This window comes from Oncorhynchus gorbuscha, linkage group LG15, assembly GCF_021184085.1.
Source record: "Oncorhynchus gorbuscha isolate QuinsamMale2020 ecotype Even-year linkage group LG15, OgorEven_v1.0, whole genome shotgun sequence".
In the NCBI taxonomy this organism is placed as follows: Eukaryota; Metazoa; Chordata; class Actinopteri; order Salmoniformes; family Salmonidae; genus Oncorhynchus; species Oncorhynchus gorbuscha.
In genome coordinates, this window is record NC_060187.1 from 35,059,347 (window position 1) to 35,067,367 (window position 8,021).

An 8,021-nucleotide genomic window follows, 5' to 3' on the forward strand; every position below is an offset into this window, starting at 1 on the left:
CCAGATCTATGTACATAGGGTAGCAGCCTCTAAGGTGCAGGGATGAGTAACTGTGTGGTAGCCAGCTAGTGACAGTGACAGTTCAGGGCACTGGGTGGAGGCAGGCGGGTGATGGCTACTTAATAATCTGATGGCCTTGAGATTGAAAAACAGCTCGTCTCTCGATCCCAGTGTTAATGCACCTGTACTGACCTTGCTTTCTGGATGATAGCGGGGTGAACAGGACGTGGCTTGGGTGGCTGAGGTCCTTGATGATCTTCTTGGCCTTGCTGTAACACTGGGTGCTGTAGATGGCCTGAAGGGGAGGCAGTGTGTTCCAGGTGATGTGGTTGCGGACGGTGCAATTGTCGTACCATGCGGTGATACAGCCTGATAGGATTGTGCCTTCTTCACTACACCGTCTGTGTGGACCATTTCAGATTGTCAGTGATGTGTACACCAAGGATCTTGAAGCTTTTCACATTCACTGTGGCCCCATAGATTGGGGCGTGCTCCCTCTACTGCATCCTGAAGTCCATGATCAGCTCCTTCGTTTGGTTGATATTGAGGGAGAGGTTATTTTCCTGGCACCACTCCGTCAGGGTCCTCACCTCCCCCTCGTCGCTGTTGGGAATCAGGCCTACCACTGTTGTGAGTTAGAGGCGTGCGTGGCCACAAAGTCATGGGTGAACAGGGAGTACAGGAGGGGGCGGAGCACATGCCCTTGTAGGGCCCCCGTCAGGAAGTCCAGGACCCAGTTGCACAAGATGGGGTTCAGACCCAGGGCCCCGAACTTAAGGATGAGCTTGGAGGGTACTGTGGTGTTGAAGGTTGAGCTGTAGTCATTGTAGTCAACAGCATTCTTATATAGGTATTCCTCTAGTCCAGATGGGATAGGACAGTGTGCAGTGCAATGGCGATTGAATCATCCGTGGATCTGTTGGGGCGGTATACGAATTGCAGTGGGTCTAAGGTATTGGGTAAGGTGATATGATCCTTAAGCCACTTAAAGCACTTCATGATGACAGAAGTGAGCGCTGTGGTGTGATAGTCATTTAGTTCAGTTACTTTTGCTTTCTTTGGTACAGGAACAATGGTGGACATCTTGAAGCAAATGGGGACAGCAGACCGGAATACAGAGAGATTGAATATGTCCATAAACACTCCAGCCAGCTGGTCTGCGCATGCAGCTAGGGATGCCGTCTGGGCTGGCAGCCTGGTGAAGGTTAACAAGCTAAAATGTTTTAGTCATGTCGGCCACGGACAGCGAGGGCTCACAGTCCTCGTTTAGCGGCTTGTGTTGGCGGCACGGTGTTATCCTCAAACCCGGTGAAGTAGTTGTTTAGCTTGTCCGGGAGCAAGACGGTGTCCATAACGTGGATGGTTTTCCCTTTACAATCCGTGATTGTCTGGAGTTCCTGCCACATAATTATTGTGTCTGACCCATTGAATTGTGACTCCACTTTGTCGCGGTCTGTACTGATGTTTTGCCTGTCTGATTTTCTTATGGAGGGCATAACTGGACTGCTTGTATTTGGCCATATTCCCAGTCACCTTGCCATTGTTAAATGCGGTGGTTCACGCATTCAGTTTTGCGCGAATGCTGCCATCTACATTTTTTTTTAGTTTGGATAGGTTTTAATCATCACAGTGGGAGCAACATCCCCTATACACTTCCTGATGAACTCAGTCACTGTGTCAATGTATACATCAATGTTATTAGTAGAGACAACCAGGAACATGTCCTAGCCTGCGTGATCAAAACAGTCTTGATGCATGGATTCCGATTAGTCAGATCAACGTTGAATAGACCTTGGCACGGGTACTTCCTGTTTGAGTTTCTGCCTATGGAAGGGAGGAGCAAAGATCCGATTTGCCAATGGATGGCCTTAAGGCCACCCCTGAAGGGAGAGTAATAATGGTCAAGAGTTTTTGAAGTGAGAGTACTGCAGGCGATGAGTTGATAAAACTTTGGGAGCATTTTCCTCTAGTCCAAATTAAAGTCCCCATCTACAATAAAATGCAGCCTTAGTATATGCGGGTTTCCAGTTTGCACACAGTCCAGTGTAGTTCCTTGAGAGTCGTAGTGGTATCGGCTTGAGGGGGAAAATATACAGTTGTGACAAAAAAATAACATTCTCTAGTGGTGTAACACGGTTGGAATTTGATAGAGATATTCTAGGTCGGGTGAACAAAAGGAATTATGTTCCTGTACGTTACCACGATGTACCGAGAACCCAGCTGGCTGTATCAACGGGGACAGTATATCCGGAGAGAGCCATGATTCCGTGAAACAGAGTATGTCTCTCTGGAAGGAGATCCACGCTTTGAGCTCATCTACTTTATCGCCCAAGGACTGAACATTAGCGAGTAATATACTTGGAAGTGGTGGATGGTGTGCACGCCTCCCGAGTCAGGCTAAAAGTTCACTCCGAATACCTCTTCTCCCCCGGCAGCGTTTTGGAGGAGCCTCTGGGATAAGTTCTATCGCCTTGAAGGGTACGATCAAAGAATCCAATTCAAGAAAGTTGTATTCCTTGTCGAAATGGTGGTGAGAGACTACCTCTCTGATATCCAAAAGTTAGTTCTGGCTGTATGTAATAATGCTAAGAACGTTCTGGGCTAATAACGTGAGAAAAAAAATATATATATCTATAAATACTGCAAAGTTGCTTAGGAACGAGAAACAAGGTGGCCATGTCTATCTGCGCCATCTTTATATGAAGTTGATCAACTTTTAAAGCAGCATTACTTCCCCATGTTTCCTCTAACTACAGTGTATGATTGAAGCTCTGAATCTGTACTTTTATTCAATGTAAAAAACAACAATTTCAAATTTTGGAACATAGACTGTTACAAATATTCTTGCTCATAAAACTCATGTAGACTAGCCTCCCCGCACTGTATCTGCGAACTGGCTGTGCCAAGGCCAGAGTAGGCACATTTGCTATTTAACACAACAGTATGTGACAAAACTATCGGTAGAACTTTCGATTTTTATTCAGTACATGAAAACTTTAAAGAAAAAGTATATTCTGTGCACTACGTCGTCACGCACAGATTTTAAAAAATCTGCAACAGTATGGCGGAAACACCACTAGTGGGAAAATGCGCATATTTTCTTTATGCATATTTTTAGAATGTTTGCATAAAAAAAAATATATATATATATATATAATATATATATATAATTAATTAATTCAAAAAATAAATAATAATAAATAAAATCGCCAATTGGATGGAGTCAATGAACAAATATACACACAACCAACACTGCTTTATTCAATAGCCTACTGCAGGACATTTTTTAAATGTTTTATTGTTGGACATAAGACTGTAAAAATACAAGCAAATCAGCTCCAAGCGATTTTAATTTTGGAAATCTGCTCCAAAATATTCCCACGCATAGAGAGATGTGATCGTAGACAAATGTAAGCAAGGTTTGAAATTATGTTCTAGCCTGTTTGGTCTTCATGCGGTCAATTTGCAGTCAACCAATTATTTGTAATTACACTGAACAAAAATATAAAATTCAACATGTAAAGTGTTGGTCCCATGTTTCATGAGCTGAAATAAAATATTGCAGAAATGTTCCATATGCACAAAAAGCTTATTTCTCTCAAATGTTGTGCACATCCCTCTCAGGTGTGGCATATAATGAAGCTGATTAAACAGAATGCCCATTACACGGGTGCACCTTGTCTGGGTACAATAAAAGGCCACTAAAATGTGCAGTTTCTTCACACATTTCTCTGCCCAATTTCCTTTCAAACTGGATTACCGAGATAAGGAAAGTAAAACTACTCATTGCCAAAAAAAAAACAATACCAATATTAAAAATGTGTTGTTTAAAAAAAATATCTGTATCCTTTTTTTGGCAAGGAAAATATAGGATATTGGCCATAAATGTGATATTGGTGCATTTCTAGTTTCTACTGGTCATTGTTTTCAGGCTGGTTGTATTGGTGTTAGCTAGGTATCAAGCTAAAGCTAGCAAGCTACCCCAGTTGAGGTCAAACAAATAATGCTTTATTACCAACGCGGTATTGTAAACACATAATTCGTGGCCGATGTATGCAGACTTTTGGGCAGCTTTGACAGTGCTACTGATAGTAGTGGTGGCGCTTGGCTTGCACGTGCAAATTCAGAACACACAACATTCTATAATAGAATTGTTATTTGATGTGTCAAAAGCTTATTTAACCTGTCTAGGTTTTTGCCTACCATATGAGTTCTGTTACACTCACAGACATCATTCAAACAGTTTTAGAAACTTCAGAGTGTTTCCTATCCAAATGTACTAATTATATGCATATTATAGCTTTTACGGCTGAGTAGCAGGCTGCTTAATTTGGACACGTTTTTAAACCAAGCTACCCAATACTGCCCCCTACACCAAAGAAGTTAACATGTCAAATAGTGTTATTTGATGTGTATCTTTTTAGACATGCAAAGACCCAAACGGTGTTCCATGGTATGTCGTGAAACTAATAGCAGTGACGCTATTACTGTGTAACTCCGGTAGGGCAACATCTGAAAAATAGCGCACTTGGTAGTGTGTACTGGTGCTCGACCAGTCGCGAAAGCCAACATCGCCCACGACAGAGAAAGGTTGATTGTCAAGGGAAATTAATTCCATTATCTTGGAGTTAATGGATTTCGCCTTGGAGTTGTCTCACTGAAAATGTCTTACTCTTTCAAATAACTGCTCGATCCACACAACAGACATTGTGGGCTAGGTTAGGAATGCTGTGTTGCACGTGTAGAGCAACATTTTACGTGGCGTCATTATGTCGTCATTACCCCTATCCACATCGACGGGACAGTAGTGGAGAGGGTAGTAAGTTTTAAGTACCTCGGCGTACACATAACGGACAAACTGAATTGGTCCACCCACACAGACGGCGTGGGGAAGAAGGGGCAGCAGCGCCTTTTCAACCTCAGGAGGCTGAAGAAATTCAGCGTGTCACCAAAAGCACTCAAACGATCACCGCCTGGTACGGCAACTGCTCCGCCCACAACCGTAAGGCTCTCCAGAGGGTAGTGAGATCTGCACAACACATCACCGGGGGCAAACTACCTGCCCTCCAGGTCACCTACACCACCCGATGTCACAGAAAGGGCATGAAGATCATCAAGGACAACAACCACCAGAGCCACTGCCTGTTCACCCCGCTATCATCCAGAAGTCGAGGTCAGTACAGGTGCATCAAAGCTGGGACCGAGAGACTGAAAAACAGCTTCTATCTCAAGGCCATCAGACTGTTAAACAGCCACCACTAACATTGAGTGGCTGCTGCCAACATACTGACTCATCTCTAGCCACTTTAATAATTAAAAATTGGATGTAATAAATGTATCACCAGCCACTTTAATAATGGAAAAATTGATGTAAAAAAATGTATCACTAGCCACTTTAAACAATGCCATGTAATATGTTTACATACCCTACATTACTCATCTCATATGTATATACTGTACTCAATAGCATCTACTGCATCTTGCCTATGCCGTTCTGTACCATCACTCATTCATATATTTTTATGTACATATTCTTCATCCCTTTACACGTGTGTATTTGGTAGTTGTTGTGAAATTGTTAGGTTAGATTACTCGTTGGTTATTACTGCATTGTCGGAACTAAAAGCACAAGCATTTCGCTACACTCACATTAACATCTGCTAACCATGTGTATGTGACAAATAAACATTTGATTTGTACCTACATTATATAGGTATGCAGGTCAGCTTTGACTTCGGTTTTGCACATCAGCGTTAAACTAGACATCGGGCCAATACTGATGTTGGCATTTCTAGCTAATATCGTCCGATTCCGATATGTTCACCGATATATCATGCATCCCTAAAAACTACCCCAGCTTTTGTTGAAACTATTAAACCCAGAGGACATGGTTAATCTGGTTGTGACTGCATTTGCAAAAATACAAATGCAGGGAGGGTGAGTGAGTGCTGATCCCATAGCTAATGATACCAAGGCTGAGAAAGAACTTCCCAACTGGGCAACCCTGTTTGCTGAGAATTTGAAAGTCAAGGTAAATAGAGAGATTTGTTTTGCATTATCACATATAACCTAGCAAGGTGTATTCAACCTACTTTGAAGGATTAACAATGACTCACAGGAAAATGAAGATGCCCATTAATAAAAGAGCCCAGATGTATAGCAAGATCCTCACAGGAAAATGATGCCCCTTAATAAAAGAGACCAGATGTATAAGCAAGATCGCTTCAGCCAATTGCTATAAGAGAAGCAAACCCACCGCGCTATCACATGACCTCTGGTGAGCCATCTCCCCATAGAAATGCGAGGCTGTGTTGCTGCTGCATTCAGAGAGGTTATTGCAGTTCATTGACATCTCGCCATATTCACCGTACAGGGAATCGAGGCTCATTACGTGTACAGCAAGTGGAAATGAAATGTTGAGTAACGTTAGACATGTAAATGCATTTAGCTGGTTGACTGCACATTGACTAAATTAATTTAGCAATAACATGATTAGCTAGCTATGTTTTCGTATAAATGGGGACTATAGGAAACCAGACATCACCACACGCCTACAAGTATTCGGATTAATAGAAAGGGCTCTTTATTTAATTTATGATCTTACGTGACATGATGATCAAATAGAGATAAAAGGTCGGCAGAGGTGGGCATTATTTTCACCGAGGAAAAAAACATGGCATGTCTAATAAAATTCATTTAGAAAATAGGGTCAAGCTTAACATGTTTTTATCAAATGAATGACACGCGTATCCACTCGCTGAAGGTGCACGGGCTGACAAAGTTACCGGTCGGCGCGTGCAAAGAAAAATTGCTAGGAGAATGGCTAATTGTAAGGCTAACCAAATTGGTACAAAGTACAAGTGTCACAGTTTCAATTAAGATATTCCATTTAAATTCAGAGCAAAATTGTTAACTATAAGTAGCTCTCTGTATTTACCGGTAAACTAAATTAGCTACACAACAATATGACAGCCATGGCATGTAGTTTGTAGCGAATGAAGAGTAGCACACGTTATCGTTGTTTAAGTTTATTAATGTCAATTAAAGTAATGTTAGAGCTTACCGTCAATGCAAAACAAGCAAACTTTTTCCTGCTGGAAATTTCAGTGCTGCAAACTTTAGCGCCGAAGTTGTTTAAGAGTTCATAAGGGATAGGAAGTCCGTTTACTTGGTCTAGCCTGCAGGTGTGCACACCAGCTACTGAGAAGCAGAACGAACGGCTCTTTTTGGTAACGTCTTAAACCAAATCACATCTGTGAAAGAGCCGTTCATTTGGCACCCTGATTTATTACTACTGCTTTTTGACCTTCAGACAACGATTATCTGCACTGAAGACCATTAACACATTATCTGAAGATTGTAATGCACTACACTACAGGAACAATAGATAGTGACGAGAGACTTTTTCTGGCACACACATTGTTGCAGTGCATTCATTCCCCCCCCCCCCTTTTTTTGCAGGCCATCTAATAATTTGGCGAGGTAAAAATGTATTTGAACTAACATGCCACGATCTGAAATGACATTTGTATGCTTTAATTTGAGAGATTTCCAATTGTTTCATGGTCTTAGGTATTTTTAAGAGCCAATGAACGAAGAGCTGTTTGGGAGCCAAATTAACGGCTCTTTTAGCTGAACGGAGCCAAATGAGCCGGCTCACTGAAAAGATTCGGAATGCCCATCACTACTGAGGACACGTTTACACTGAGTATAACAAACATTAGGAACACCTTCCTAATGCACTCCTCCCCATTTTGCCCTCAAAACAGCCTCAATTCGTCGGGGCATGGACTCTACAAGTTGTCGAAAGCGTTCCATGTTTTATGGTTTTGCCTAGAAAGGTTTCAGCTTTTGCCAAAATGGACTTTTCGTAGTAGGTTTAGATTTAGAACTCAGACAGCAATGATAGGTTTCCTAAAAGCATCGCACTAAAACCATCTTTCGTCTATTTAGTTTCAATGGAATTAAGATGATCTTAATCCTATAATGGTTTTGGGAAACCCAGCCCAGGTTATGAGAAT

At 42.0% G+C, this 8,021-nt stretch overlaps 1 protein-coding gene across 1 annotated transcript in view; it reads right to left on the reverse strand.

Moving 5' to 3' along the window:
• acsbg2 (acyl-CoA synthetase bubblegum family member 2) overlaps positions 1 to 7,259 on the reverse strand; it is a 29,305-nt gene extending 22,046 nt beyond the window's left edge. The window contains exon 1 of the mRNA XM_046300938.1: positions 7,064 to 7,259. The gene's annotated coding sequence lies outside the window, so the exon portion shown is untranslated. The remainder of the gene's footprint in view (positions 1 to 7,063) is intronic.
• Positions 7,260 to 8,021: the final 762 nt, after the last annotated feature.